At 40.9% G+C, this 15,307-nt stretch overlaps 1 protein-coding gene across 16 annotated transcripts in view; it reads right to left on the bottom strand.

The window, feature by feature from the left end:
* Positions 1-15,307, bottom strand: part of MAP2 (microtubule associated protein 2) — a 246,983-nt gene that overhangs the window by 178,726 nt on the left and 52,950 nt on the right. For 6 of the 16 annotated variants that reach the window (XM_069021825.1, XM_069021827.1, XM_069021826.1 and 3 more), the window contains exon 2: positions 8,929-8,987. The exons of 8 other annotated variants lie outside the window; for them this stretch is intronic. The gene's annotated coding sequence lies outside the window, so the exon portion shown is untranslated. Of the gene's footprint in view, positions 1-8,928; positions 8,988-13,092; positions 13,125-15,307 lie in introns of those variants that run through there. 2 more of the 16 variants (XM_069021832.1, XM_069021831.1) reach the window with 2 other exon arrangements.

Genomic DNA, 15,307 nt, shown 5'->3' with positions numbered 1-15,307 from the left:
TGCACTACAGTGTTTTTGTGAGACTTGATTCTTCCATCTCACATGGTAATGAACACTGAAAGCAATTTCCCATCTTGTTCTGTCAGCACATGGACACCTAATAAATCCCAGAATGTAGAAGACACCCGGAAGGCTTTTTTCTATTTCTTTTGGTTGTGTAGTTACAGGACATAGTTACGACACTCATGCTGCTTCCCACTCTGCCTTTAAACAAATTAAAGGCAAATAATGTAAAAAACACAGATACTGGGGAAAACATAATTGCTACATTTGTGTAAATATAGGACATCTTTCAGGTGGATGGCTGGCTGGTACACAATCTCTGGTGATATTCTTTCCAGAATGGCTTGATTTAAGTAATTCATTTTCTTACATGGTTTATTTGCATAAGACTGTGAGACAACTGACAGCAGGCAAAAAGCAGCCGCATCAGCAGGTGCCATACTGATCTCAGGCCTCAGTGCTGATTATCACAAGCAGAGATGCTGATCCTGAGGAATACTTAATTGCCTGCTCACAGCCCCCAACTATTTTCCCAGCTCCAGCACCTCCTTCTCTGCTGTGTACAAAAGGCACTTTTTTTCATTCCCAGAAAGGGCCTGCCATGGGACGGCAGCCTGGGACTTCTGCTGCCCACACAGCATGCAACAGTCCTGCCTGGGAGGAAACATGCCAGACCCTGTTGGCATGGTTTCTAATGGAATCAGGAAGGCCAAACTTGACACAGGGGATAGGTTAATGCCATGGAAAGCAAACAGAAATCATGAAGTCCTGCTGCTGTGTGATGTCTTCCCAAACCTTAGCACTGAATCAAAGATGATGTTCCTCAAACCTGAGTCCTTGAACCACTACCATATCTGTTTTTTTAAAATTTGGTCGGCATTATGCTCCGAGACAATTTGACTGGCATGACCAAAAAGAAAGCAAACCCTCCACCATATGCTCACTATTACTGCCAGGGTCTGAGACCAGTCGTAAATGAGAAAGGCATAAAGGCTTTCCTGTTGCTATGCTACAGATGTTGTTCGGTATCTTCATGGTGTATTTCTGAGACTCAAGAGCCTGCTTTTGCTGGCTGTAACTGCATGTGGGTGCAAGTCTATTGAAATCAATGGACCTAAGCAATTTCAGAGATAAAAAAGCATCTGGCCCTGATGCTTCAAGCCTTCTAGCACAAATACAACATGCACAATCGCATTCTGACATGAAGAGTACAGCAATCTTTAGCTTCAGCTCTTGCTTATTACAAAAATGCATAATTGCCAATACAAAACAGTGGCAGAATTAGTCAGAATTGTATTTAAAAGTCCAAGCTTTCTAGCTCAGCTCTCACATATGAAACTTGCCTTTGTATTTGCCCGAAAAAGCATCAGCTTTTCATCCAAAGTAATAGTTTCCTACTTGATGGGTTGGAGTCCACACTTTCTCCTTCTGAGCACATTGTAAAGTGTCTCAGAGGCATGCACCCCTGCTCTAATTAGAAACAAAATACAATTTTATACTCATATCTGCCCATACTGTTATTGTTTGCACTATGGAGCTCTTTCTTAGTTGTTAGATCAGCATAAGCTGCTAATTAAGATGTACAGCAGAAAAAGGCACTTTGATGGAAGAGAAAACAAAGTGCTGCATGAGGCTCAGGAGATTGGAATCTGATCCCAGGTGGGTCACAATTTGCCTACTTACTGCCCGCAGATAACATTATTATCTTAACGTTCCTCATTTCCTCACATGCAAACTGGAAACACTAACAGAGTCTCCTAATGGAGACACTTCGTACTTCAGTACTGGATCCCCAAGAAGGCTCCTTCTTCACTGTCACAACTCTGGAACAAAATACCTGTACAAAAGAGTAACATGGCATTTTTCCAGCTTCTAAACTTGGCACCCTTGTCACAAGGCAGGCAAAGACACAGAGCTGGAGAACAGGGGCTTCCCTCTACCCATGGTCTTGGATGAGTTCAAACTCATTTTTGACTCCTGCACCTTTACATTCACCTCCCATCCCACCTCCATAGCAAGAATTTTTGTGCAGGCACTATTCCCTGACTGGTGTTTTTCCAAACCAGGTCCAAAAGCCTTTCTCAAACGTAAACATTCAACCACACAGAGCCTCACCACCCACCTGGCTCCTAACTACATTACACATACTTCCATAATCTTTCCTATAGAAAGATCATTATTTAGGTCAGCAGGTCCCTCAAGGAAAAAAATAATTAACAGAAGCTTATAAAACTCTGGATTTCAAATGCAGCACCAATGCATTTGGTAATGCATTCAATTTCCCCTATCTCTGAGATTTTCATGAAAATAGTTGGAAAGAGAAGTCAGAGTGAGACAGCCCTGTCAAGAGCACATGAATCGTTTGAATTCTTGCCTGCAGTTCTACACCACAACTAAATCTCTCCTAGAAATGCACTTAAGAACTAAGGATTGAGGTTTTCACATTTTCAGCAGTACCATTCCCATTGACTCTTATTCAGAATATGGCCTTTGGAAGCTCAGCTCAAAGCAACCACAACACTGAAGTGTGAGAAAAGTGCATTTATATCTATGTCAGGCAATGTAAAGCACCACATTTTACAGCATTTGGATTACAAACCTATGTGATGGAGAAACATAGCAAAGTGTAAGCAGCCCCGTGTGCCAGCAGTGGGTAAATATGGACAACAGAGACATGGAAGTCTAAAGAAGTATTTTGCTCTTTTTTGATCAGAATCAAAACATTATCTGGTCCCCTAGAAGCATAGAGTTGATTTGCTTTTATCAGGATTTGAGATACTAGTCTTAACAGCCTAGGAATCATAAACTTGAAAAAGTTATTTCAACTACACAAAAATATCCACAGATGTAATACAGGACATACGATTTGTGTATTCTTAAGAGTGTTAAATGTTTCATTCATACAACAAGATAAACTGATATAATATTATTTATTTATATATATTTAACTTATATATATACATACTGTATTATAATAGTAAAAAGGAAAATCAGTTCCAAGCAAACCCAGTTGGGTTTCACGTGGAAGTTTTAAAGTCAGTAACTCCTCCCTTTATACATTGCTCAGACAAATGAAGTGAATTCTACAGTCCACCTTTCAAAGCCTGAAAATCAAGAATTTGGTGAATGGCTTCCCATTAGTACCATATGCTTCCAAGGTGAGAAGCAACACAAAAGGATTACCTTTATTACCTGTATTACCTTTAGATGATGAGGCATGTTTATGCCTACAGCATTTAAGAACTGGAAGAAAAATAACTGATTCTTCCTATGACTGTAATCTTTTTTTCCTCGGGATGTCAACCCTGTTCTCTTACAGACCTGGCCACACTGGAAAATCCGACACTGACTTTAGGCAGAGCTTCAGTGAGACACTTCACATGGTCCTATCAGATTGAATAGCTTTAACCCTGGTCCTGTTGCTACGGGTACCAGTAGAAAAAAAACTATGAGTGACTTTATGGAAGAAAGACTTTGGACATATCACTTGTTAAGTGGTTATGTGCCCAGAAACCTGTGAAGACATAAGAAATAGAGATAAAAATCTATGAACAGGTTATGAGTTGGGGCCCTAAGCAACAGAAAAGCTTCTACCTCTGGGTGCTACACACACTGAAATGCTCTCTCCCCACCAATAATAAAAGACATTGGAGATGTAAAGGCATTACAGCCACTATTTTCAAAGATTGTAAGTGAAGCAAATCTTGTATATAAAGATAGTATCTCCTACACCTGGGAGGCAGGGAAAAAAAACCACACACCAGAAAAGCTTTCAGGAATAGAAACTTTTATCCTGGTCTTCACCATTCACCTGCAAACTTATCTATTTTTCCTGCTGTATCAAATAATCTCATAAAAGATGTTTTCTATCTCTAAAGAGATTTGTCTGGCCTTATTTAAACCTTTCAGGTTAGAATTAAAGAGCACAACATTTCTTCATCAAGACTGTCTCAGATGATGTCACTGGTGCCCATCACAAAAAAAAGGTCTGGCTCCTACTCCCATGGAAGTTAAAACTCCTACTTTTTGCTCTGGAGAAGGATCTAATCAAAACTATTTATCCTATTGCCTTCCAGCCTCCTGGTATGGTATGATGGAGGCGATAAGGAATGTGGTTTTGCCCCACTGAATAAAATAAGGTTAAAAAGTATTTTAAGGGCCTAGTAGCTGGTATAGTAATTTATTCCACTAAATGAATGGCATCTCAGAGTGTTTGAAGACTAAGCATTAAGTAGAAGCAGACGCTTGCAGTTCTACAATACGCTGTTTCCTTTTAAAAAAAAAGTTGTGTGCGCCACCTGTTCCTTCCATTTTTCCTTTTTTTTACTGAAGACACTGCTGGCAATGGAATTAGTCATTAAAAAACAACCCACAAACACTTACTTGATTAACTAACTAGCACTCAGGAGCTGCTGGCATCAATAAGAACAGTTTCCTCAGATACTCCCTCAATAAATACTTTGCTAGCCTCTGGGTTTCACATCTGGTGTTTGGTAGAATGTTAACCCAGGCATTTGTTATTACTCAGAAACCTGCATCTTTATACATCATACGTACTCTCAGAGAACGAAAAGTAAAGTGGCCCTTAAAAGAACGCCTATTTCTGTATATTCATAATCTCAGGCTTCAGATCATTTGAGCAAGAGGAGTTTAGACATGTAACCCAAATGCCCAGATGCACCTGAACGAAACTAAACCAACAACCCAGTTCTGCTGCTGTGCAATACCAACATACTTGTGATGACTTCAGTAGAGCCATGCCAATGAGAAATCTGGTCTGTTAGACTTTCATACTACAAGCACATCTGGTTCAGAGTCATATGGGTGCCAACTGGTTTGTCTGCAAAAATTCTACAGCCACCACCTTCATTCATCACCTCCCACTCCTTTTCCCTCCCTGATACAGCACTTAGGGGTTCCTTGGTCCCCATCCTACCCACAAGCTTCTGGGGAAGAAGACATCACACCAACATCTTTCCTGCTTTTCCACCTACGAACACAGGGAGCATCACACAGTTCTGCAAGGCCAGAAGCCAGAGCTGGTTAATGTCACAGCTTGATGGCCTCCATCCTCAACTGCTGGATGCAGCCCAGGTCATGTGTTTTTCTAACTCAGCAGCATAGAGGCTGGATCACAGCCCTCCCACTGGCCAGGGCTAACAGGATTGCCCACTAAGAGTGCAAGACAGTGTGCTGCACATCCCAGCAAAGCGCTGCTGGGGGCAAACACTAGAGGAGAATGCTACATGGAGAAACTCTCTCTCCCTCTGCCCCACACCCTGCTGGAGGGCTCCTTCTTACAAGAGGGGAACTTGGAACAATAAGACAAGGAGCACTTCCAATCAGCTGGAATGCTGTTGGATCCTTTTGGAGCAAGCTCAAGTTGCTTACGACTTCAACATAAATAGTGAAGGCTTAGTCCAAATAGCTTCTGCCTCACATGATTCTCTCTCTAAGGCATCTAGCAGCCATCAAACCAAAGGGTGTTGGATGTAATGTCAATGCCTTCAACAGGTAAGTCTGGCTTTCTCGTTTCTTTTTTTTTTAATTTTAGCACAAGGAGAATTTAATACAGAAAACCTGTCACAGAGAAAGAAGGAGGGCCCAAGGATAACATCCTAATGTTTGACCATGTGGACTGTTCTCACTCCTCAGTTCCACACATGACACTGCTCTCCTCAGGAACCTCTGCCGTGGGAGCAATCTCAACTGCTGAATCCCTTTACGCTTTCTGTTCCTAGCAGTACAGTAGGAGAGAATGGTAATGGTGTGTACCTGTGAGCACATCTGCAAAACAACTTGAGGTGCATAATCTTATACTGGGAACTAGAGAACCAGTATACCCTGGTAGAATGAAACTCAGATTTCTCCAAGAGATCAGGTGCCTTATTAGAATTGTTTATTTGCTGGGCTACAGCAGATCACTTATACAAGAGAAACAGCCCAAAAGAGCAGCAATTTAAAGATGGAAGTACAAAAGACTCCATGGTATAAGTGGTGATGCCAGTTCTTGTATCTTTTAAAAACAAAGGCTAATGTTCAGCTAGCTCTATCTGTTTACAGGGCTTCTAAGAACACCAGCTCACTCAGTTCTTTCATTCTATATATTCTTTTTCATGATTCAGTGGAAAGAGAGAGGTTCTTCAGAAAATGGTTCAATCATATGTGACCTTCCCAGCTTCCTGAGATGCTCATCTACAGTCTCTGCTCTCTGCAGGAGGAGAGCAGAATAAGCACACTGCATGCAAGCAGTAGTGACATACAAGGGTCTAATGTTAGGCTAGGCAATGCAGGTCTTCTGGCTTTTGATAAAATTCTCTTCTGTTTTTTGTTCAAACCACATGGAAATTCACCATGAATTAGTACAGGCTTTGGTACCATTACATACACTTAGGCTGTTCCTGTGAAATATTCTGATAAGAAATAAGCCCATCTTTTTGTTGCCTTTTTTTTTCCAGGTTCTCAGTAAAACACAACAGTTGTGCTTACACTTAATGCTTTCTTTTGAGGATTTGGGTTTTATTGCCCTTCAAGTGTGAAAAATTAGGTAATATTTATGTTCAATACATGCCTAAGCTTGCAGAGACAAGCCTCAGACAAACAGTCTTGCTTTCATTCCTTTGTGAAAGATACACTGCTGCCTGATGAGCAAGAAGGTGCTTTGGGGCAGTTAGAAAGTGATGCAACAGAGTGAGACCAATAAATGGGTGAAGAGCTTCTCTGTGCCATTATGTGGGTTGTGTAAAAGCCTAAGAGAGGGTTACAAGGAAGACAATCAAGACAAAAAAAGAGAGCTGAGCATGATCTGCATGTGCCTTAGATTCACATGGAGAAGACAGAAAGAGAAGAACAAAATCTAATCAAATTTTATAAGTTTGTTATGTTTAAACAGCCTTGGTGCAGGACCGCTTCTCTAGTCTGTACCGTGTGTTCAGCTTAATAAAATGAGATTTAGACAACTGATTATTTAATTACAAGGAGGTCTTTTGCTCTCTGTTTATGCAAGAACACAGCTTCTATTGATAAACTGTGAGCAGCTCAAATACAGCCAAAAAGTAACAATATTCTAGGCGCTGGAAGAATTGGATTACTACTCACTTCTAAGAGCAGACAGTTTACCTACCCCTTTCAGCTGACAGTTCACCACCCTGCTCTGAATTTCCTGGTTACACACATCAACTGTGATAAATCTTTGGTAAGAACAGACAAGTGCATTCAAACCCTGCCACAAAGACTACTGAAGCTCAGACTAGCACAGGTGAAGTGAAGTGCAGAATGAACTCTCCTCGACTTCCCTGTTGCTCTTCACGAAGAGAACCCACCAAACAGCTTTGTCTACACTTTTAGCTCAGATCCTCAATCACTCCTTCCTATTAAAATTTTTGGATTTGGCCTTATTACAGCTTTGACAGACCTGTCTCTTCCTGACCATTTAACTTTTTGCCTAATGATTCAAGTTCAATGACATACAGAGGCTGACAAGCAGCAGATAAAAGAAACATCTTGTACTCACTGAAATCAAAGCTAGACTTCTTCTCACTGGATAAGGATTAATACCATGAGCAGGGCTCCTGGCAGTTTCCATTCAAGAATGATGACAACAGGAGCCTTGCTGATAAATTCTCACATCTCACCTGTTTCTCTCACTGCAAGAGAGAAGGCTTACATGACTGTGGCAGTTTTTTAAAACACCTTGAGAAATACAAGTGGTACATCTGCATTGCAGCCCATCACAGCTATAAAGCAGTATTTCAGAGCTGGTGACAAGCAACACACTCTGAAATACCCAGCAGAGAGACTGTTGCTCTGCATTGAAATACTGCCACTCACTCAGGCTGTGGATACATACTCCAGAAAGACTCATGCCTTCACATGAAGGAAAAAACTATGACCTCTAAGAGAGAAATGTGAGACTGCAGTTAAGAGCATCAATGTTGTGACCACGAACTGCCCCCAGCACACAGATGCAGGCAACACATGTCCCAGTTTTTACTCCATTCTCCCGCCCTAGAAAGAAGACAGACAAGAACCAACTACAGAAAAAGAAAAAACCAAACCCCAGAACAAAATCCAACTTCATCATGACTGTGCAGTGTCACCAGATAAACCTGGTGCTTGAAAATTTAACCTTTCTTGGAAAAGGAATGACCAAGTAATTCTTCTTCCAACAACCACTGGATAAAGGGAAAATGTTATTTACCAGCTCTCTTTGTGCTGTTTTTCACTTGAGTCGTTCAAATAACTAAAAGCCGTCTGTACCCATTACACAAACTCCCCTCCGAACAGATAATACCAGGAGTGCAAGTGGGAAATCCTGGGATCAGCATCTCTTTGCATCTGGCTGTGTTGCAAATTTGCATATCCCATAAACAACCTCAATAAAACAATGCAACAAAACAGAGCAACAAATCGTCAGACAAGGTGAGCGTGTAGTGACTGACACACAAGTAATCAGCACATGTCCTGGAACATTTTTCCTAAATGTGAATCCTAAATTTGAAGCGTGAGAAGAAAAAAATGCCACATTACAGATTCAACTTGCAGTGCTTGTGCTCAGCAGCAGAAGCCTTTTGGATAGTTCAACTCTCATTGACAAGAGGACATTTCCTACAGAAAACAGATGTCTACACAAAAAAGTTGGCAAAAACCCCAGTGAGTTTTTATTTTCACTTGTTTCCACCTCTGTGCCATAAACACCTTCACCGTACAGCCCAGAAAATGTACGTATCTTCTTTGTTTAGAACACAATTACAATACATAACTCATGTACATGCAAGCATAGGAGGAGTCCTGTCAAACTACTTGGGTTTGTTTGAACAAGCCCCAGAGATTCATTAGGCAATCCATCTCAGTAAAGTCAAGACGCACAACATTTCTGGAGCCCTGGAATGACTGATACAAGACCAACAAAAACAGAAGACCCACCTTGTGGTGGTGTTGTCACCTTGTCAGTCACAGGTAATTTTATTTCAGGTTTCCACAATCTGAAAAAAAAGCTCTCAGTTAGTCGCAGCTGTTAAAGGGAAAAGCTTTAATTTTATTATATGAATTAAAGACTCATGACTTGCAACATGTTAATAACAAAATGCCTTCCTTCTCCGTTTTTAGTAAATGCGCAAAGTTATACCAAATTCTCTTTTCTGGTGACTAGAACCTCTCTTGCCATTATAGCTTACATGCCTTGATTTGCATCACACCATGTCTTACCAAAGAGCCCAGGCCTTCAGAATGCCTGTTTTCGTATAAAGTGAATATCCATGGAAAAGCTGATTCCTCTGAAGTACGGGCTACACTATGGTGTCCATTACGATCAGAGTTTCATAGAAACAATAAAACCCTTTCCTTCTTTACAGAAAAAAGATGATCTGAAGGCAGAGGCCTTTCATGTATCTAGATTCACTGGGGATGATTTGCCAAAAATTAGGAAAGACACTAACAGCAACAGCCCTAAGTACAAGGAGTCAGCAAATAAACAATGTCGATAATACAACCTAATTTGCCAAAAGCTTACTTGTTGCCAGGAATCTCACAGTTAAGCTGCACAGTAACAAATGATGTGCTTACAAGCTGCAGACCAGACTGGTGGGGCCTATTAATTCAGTATCAGGTAACGTGGTATCATGTACCACAGAAAGCCTGCAACAGGGAAGTGCTGTTGAGCTGTCACAGAGGAGAATTCTCTGGTGCTACAGCTGTTTTACTGCAGGACCCTGGGCATGTCCTTAACTGCTTTGTGCTTGAGTTACTAACCATATCTTACAATGAGTATATCATCGCAATGGCATAAATGAGGACTACTTACTGCTTTGCAAATCCTGGGAATGGCTAGGCAAGGGAGAAGCACCTATAAAGTGCAAATTGTTGGCATTTACAAATTGCACTGAATTGCCTGAGAAAGAAGAAGTACAGACTTCCCTACCCAGCTTCAAGTCAACAGCCAACAAATGGACCATTTTCCAGCCCATCATCTTCAATCATCACACACCCTACCTGCAGAACTAATTTCTGCCAAAATGTGGGTAACAAAACTCACAGCTGGACAAAGCTATTCAAGATACTCATTGCTTCACAGGGGAAAGATAGGGAGAAGATAAATGTCAGCAGGAATAAAAGCAACTTGTACTTCTAGTGAATGTTGCTATGTCTCACTGTACTCATAAGCATAAGGGTTTTCACTGAAAGGAATGGGACTCTCATCTCTGACTTTACCAAAGCTAGAGAAGAAAACATTTACTTTCACAGAAAGGTAGAAAAGGACAGATTCAGTGTCTTGCCAAAGTTAACAGGAAGCAGAGGCTGAATCATGAGCAGAAAGCAAGGACCCCATCCCTACCTCCTTCTTTTAAGCATGGGGCAACTTTATGAAAGCAGAAAAAGACTTAAGTCTCTACAGCACACTGCTGTCATAACTGAGGATGAAGATGGAGGTGTAACCAGGAGAACAGCAGAAGTAAAGTCAAGCTCAACTATTTCTATTTTTCTCTCAACACCAGCAAATGAAAAGTCATTTCTTACAATATACTGGCCAGGAGTGGACCTTATTATCTTTGGTTAATTCCATACATCTGAGAAGAAAATAGCTGTGAGCCTGTTAGACTTGCTAAATGAGATTTTTCTAAGGTCCCACCCCCAGGTGCAGAGCCATGCATGAAAGATTCAGCATTCTTTAGGAAGATGCTACTTGTCCAGACACTGTTAGTAATGGTCAGCAAAACACAACCATGTAACAACTCATACATAATATTCCCCTCTTGAGCAAAACCTCATTCAGCACCCTCCAATCTCTGAGGAGCTCCCAGTTCATATCCAAACCAAGAGACAAGGAGGAATGGTACCAGCAAGATCCCTTTCCTCAAGCTTCTGATGAGCAAATAATGGACAAGCACACAACCCTGGCACCTCCAGCAAGCAGAATTTCCAGCATTTTTACAGCTTGGCCCACAATTATTTACTCCTTAGAGACTCCAGACTCATCCTATCATCTGTGGTTATAATAAAAGGGAAACAGACTTGTTGCTAAAATGGCCATGAAACACCAGACACCTATTTACACTCCTGCTACGGTTACACTCAGTTAACTCCACTTTAGGAACATCAAGATTTTCCAGATCACAGCCCTGACTCATGCAGCTGAGAGTGAACACCTGGGACACATTCTGGAAAACACTAATAATAAAATACCATGCCAACTGCTTGATGCAGAGAAAACAAGATTAGCACTGAGACATGTTGGCATTTTGACTTCTGAATATTTGCTGGATGATAAAATCAGGAGCTGTCTTTAAAGTCTACCATGAACAAAATTATCTACCCCTTTCCTGTAACTACAGTGGCATTTGTTAATGCTGTCAGATTTTATGTTAAGTCAGTGTTCTAGCAAGGAGTCACACTGACAGCTCTGGTTACCAAAGTCTTTCACTAACTGCTTTCCAGTAACATCTGATAGGAATATGAAATGGCCCAGTATTTTCCATCTTTCAGTACACACCTGCCCCAAGAGATGGGCATGTACTATAAAAATAACTGAGCTTATCCAAAAAATTCACTGGCATAACTGGATGCATCCTCCAACACCCTGGGGACGGTTCACTTCAGAAGATGGAGCTGGTTTGGTAAAAGGGAGAAACTGCTTGGAAATCTGAAGGTGGAAGATGGATTGGGTAATGGTAATCGTGAAATGATAACATCAACTATTCAAATATAAGGAAGGAACAAGTAGAGCAGATTACGGGCAGTGAATCCCAAAGAAAAAAAGATTTTTAAGCAACTCCAGACAGGTCAGTTCCTTCATAGGAAGCCAAGAAAGTGCAGAAAATTGCTAAAGGTGGAATAAAGATACAGAGAAAAACTATTTTATGGTAAAACAAAGCTGGGACATCAACTGACTACAGTGCTGACCAGAGGAATATGTTCAAAGAAGGGACTCATGTAGGTAAGTCAACTTAAACAGATGAAATCTTACTACAAATCTTTTATCATTAAAAAAAACCCCTAACCAACGACTGAAACCAACTACACACTAATAGATGAAACCACTGACACCATGAACTCATAGGAAATGGGGGAAGACCTAAAGCAATGCCTGAAAGCAAGTGCAGAAACACTAACCACCATAAAAAGGAAAGAGGATGATAGCCACACAGGGAACTGGAGACCTGTCAGCCTAACTAAGACTACCAAAACAAACTGTGAATTAATTATAATATCTGAAAGACAGATGGCCCACATCAGCAAATCTACTTCTGTAGAGAACCAACCAAAACAAACTGGTCTGACCTAGTTTTCTATTACAATATAGCATATTTACTGGAAAAGGGCAGCACATACATGCTATAATCGGGGGGGGTGTGGGGGGTAGGGTTGAATGAGCACTCAGGGGGTTAGGGTTAGTGAGCCTGAGGCTCACTTCTTTGCAATGCTTTAATGTGAGCAGCCAGAAAACACTGAGCTGAGAGTGTTTGCAAGTATTTCATCACATCCAAAATCATCCAAAATCAATGCCATGAAACTCACTGATTCAAAGTGTGCAGTAGTGCTGCTGCAGAGGCAGCAAAAAGAAAATGTTTCTACACAGAGCTTCATCCACCAACATCTTAGTTGAGACCCAACAGGCCGAGTCCAAGTACATAACACTCTCAGCAGGAGCTGTAGTGCAAGCCCACATTCCTCTCTGATGTGCTGACTCTTAGGTGGAGGCAAGTCACACCCCACAGTAATAGCAAAGTGAACAACTGAATATTCAGCTTCCACTGATTAGGTGGCTCCTAATAGGTTTTCCAGAGCTCTTCTGTCAGAGACATCATACTGTTAACTCATGCTGTTAACTATTGTCTGACACACAGACATGCCTTAGCCAAGGAATAACCCTCCAAAGTATAAAGCTAGCAGTTGTTCAACATATCTGAAAGACTTGCAAAGGTGATTTAGGACAATCTAACTAAATTAGGAACCCTCTGAAGCTGTAAATTGCCTTCACTGGACAGTCAAAAAGAAACAGGTAAACAGGATAGAGCTATCTCAGGGAACCTGCTTCCACAACCAAGGTCTGCATTGTATCTCTTGCAATTTCTTCCAGTCTTGTGCATTTACCTTTCTTTGACCTGCTCACTGAAGACACTGGACAGTCCAAGATTTTGGTCGTTCACCCACCTGCATGTGATGAAGCTGAGCTGCAGGAGCTGTGGCTGCACTCTGAAGGCCTTGGCCCTGAAGGTACACTCAGCTAACTGACATTTTGGACTGGGGTTCACATTTGAAGCCTCCTGGTCCAGCAGCCTGCTCACTGCAGTCTGTGTGAAGGAAGAAGAAGAGAATCATCTTCCATTTCCTTAAAAAGACAGAAATTTCAGTGCTCACTTTAATTGAACTTGGACCATTCTTCATCTGCTATGATACTTTTTGATAGCCTCTCTTACCACTTGTAGTGAAATGGAAAGTTTAATGAGTTCTAAAACCCCCAGAATATTTGAGATTGTTTACACATGAGAAATGATCTACGGCTCAGCCCCCAGAATATTTGAGATTGTTTACACATGAGAAATGATCTACGGCTCAGAACTGAAGAGGCAGTAACATAACAGATCTGTAAGGCACCTTCCCTGCTGCGCAAAAAAGGAGCAGATACACATTCAACACTTTTAATGGGAGCAAAGAGCCTAGTTTTCCAGGAGCATGTACCCTTTCAACTTTAATCTTCCAGTTTCAGGGACAGGAATTCACACGATAAGTATACTGAGTGCTGCCAGTATTTCTGCAGTGAAAGAGCCTCAACGCTTCTGTTTGGTTTTCTAACTGATCCTGTTATCCATTTTTTAATGTTTGAACACATTTTCAAAGGTGCAACTCAAAACCCTGCAAGAGTACCAACATTGCAAGAAAATATGTTACAAACAAAAAACCCTGACTTTCAAGAGAGATCAGTGTTGCTATCACTGCTCCTATTCAAGTAATTCCTTTATCCTCATGACAAGGTTCTGTTAGTATGAGCCTGCAAATTTTTAATTGTTCCACATTTTCATTCACAGGCAATGCCTCTCTCATAGCAGTTCTGATTTTCAGGAGTTTCGTCAGTTTATCCAGTTGCAAGTAACATTAAACCATATCCTTTTATTATCTGCTCTTACAAATTTTCAGTTTATTGGCAGCAACACTGTAAGAGTTAACATGGTTGGAAGCTTTCTATGAGGAAAAAAATTGCCTGAAACTTTTTTCTTCTTCCACCAGATTTCATACTCAAAGGCCTGAGTTCTAGCTAGGACAGATCAGCATAGCTCTATCAAAATGCCAGGAAATGCCACCAGTTCACAGGAGTTAAGGATCCATCTTGGACACTTGCGTCAGGAAACCATAAAGTGAGATATTCTTTTCTCCGTAGTGATGAAAACATGCTTGAAAAGTATCTTTGCTTTCTTCTGCTGAGAATCTACACGTTCCCATTCACTCCCTAAACAAATCCTCAAGTGTTTTTCCTGTTACTCTCATATGTGATCCTGAGCCCACAAAGTCAATTGGAGCTTCACCAGTGACCACCGCTTTCCAACCAGATCACCACACTCAGCCCTGCCAATCACAACTTTTCAAGAGAAAGTATTAAATGAACAGTCTCCCTTCTCCTTTACAGGCCCCTACTATTTTAATGTCCAAACACCTCCTAGTCTACAATCTTCACCTTCCCAACTCTAGTACCATACAGCCAAAGGATTAGTCATCCCAGAACAGAAGGGTTACTGAGGCACAGAGAAATTAAGTTATTTATTGCAAGTTCCCTATAAAATCTTCAGAAGCATTTACAGACCTCAAGTCAGATGACATTCATCACAGTCTCACCTGATGCGAAGAGTTCTCGTCAAACAGGCTCACAACTTTGAAAAGTCTAGGAGCAGCACTAGTTAAGCTTTAATAGCTAAAAAACCCCTCTTTCAATACCACCATAGGCAGCTTCCTTTCAAGAAACAGCAAATCAAAGAATACAATGCAAAGCTTCAATAATACAGAGATTAATGCCACTCACTTCTAAAAATCAAGTTTAATTTAAGGCATTCCTATCAGATATCAGTGAGAGTTCTTCTGGAGTTTCTACATGTCACACACATGAAGGATTACTTTGGGGAATTTTATTTTAACTAGATAACAAATCAATTCAATTTTTGGTAACCTAAGCTTTTAACACTCAAAGAGGGTGATATATCAATCTTGAATAAAGTAAAAAGACTCTGACATTCCAGGAAAGAAAAAGTTAAAGTTAAGTTTTCTGAGCAGTTTAAATTCCAGTTTCCTGATGCACAGTTTAGACAACTGTTTCTTT

The sequence above is a fragment of the Aphelocoma coerulescens genome, chromosome 7 (assembly GCF_041296385.1).
Source record: "Aphelocoma coerulescens isolate FSJ_1873_10779 chromosome 7, UR_Acoe_1.0, whole genome shotgun sequence".
In the NCBI taxonomy this organism is placed as follows: Eukaryota; Metazoa; Chordata; class Aves; order Passeriformes; family Corvidae; genus Aphelocoma; species Aphelocoma coerulescens.
Note: the sequence above shows the minus strand (reverse complement) of the source record. Positions and strands in the feature narration are given on the sequence as shown.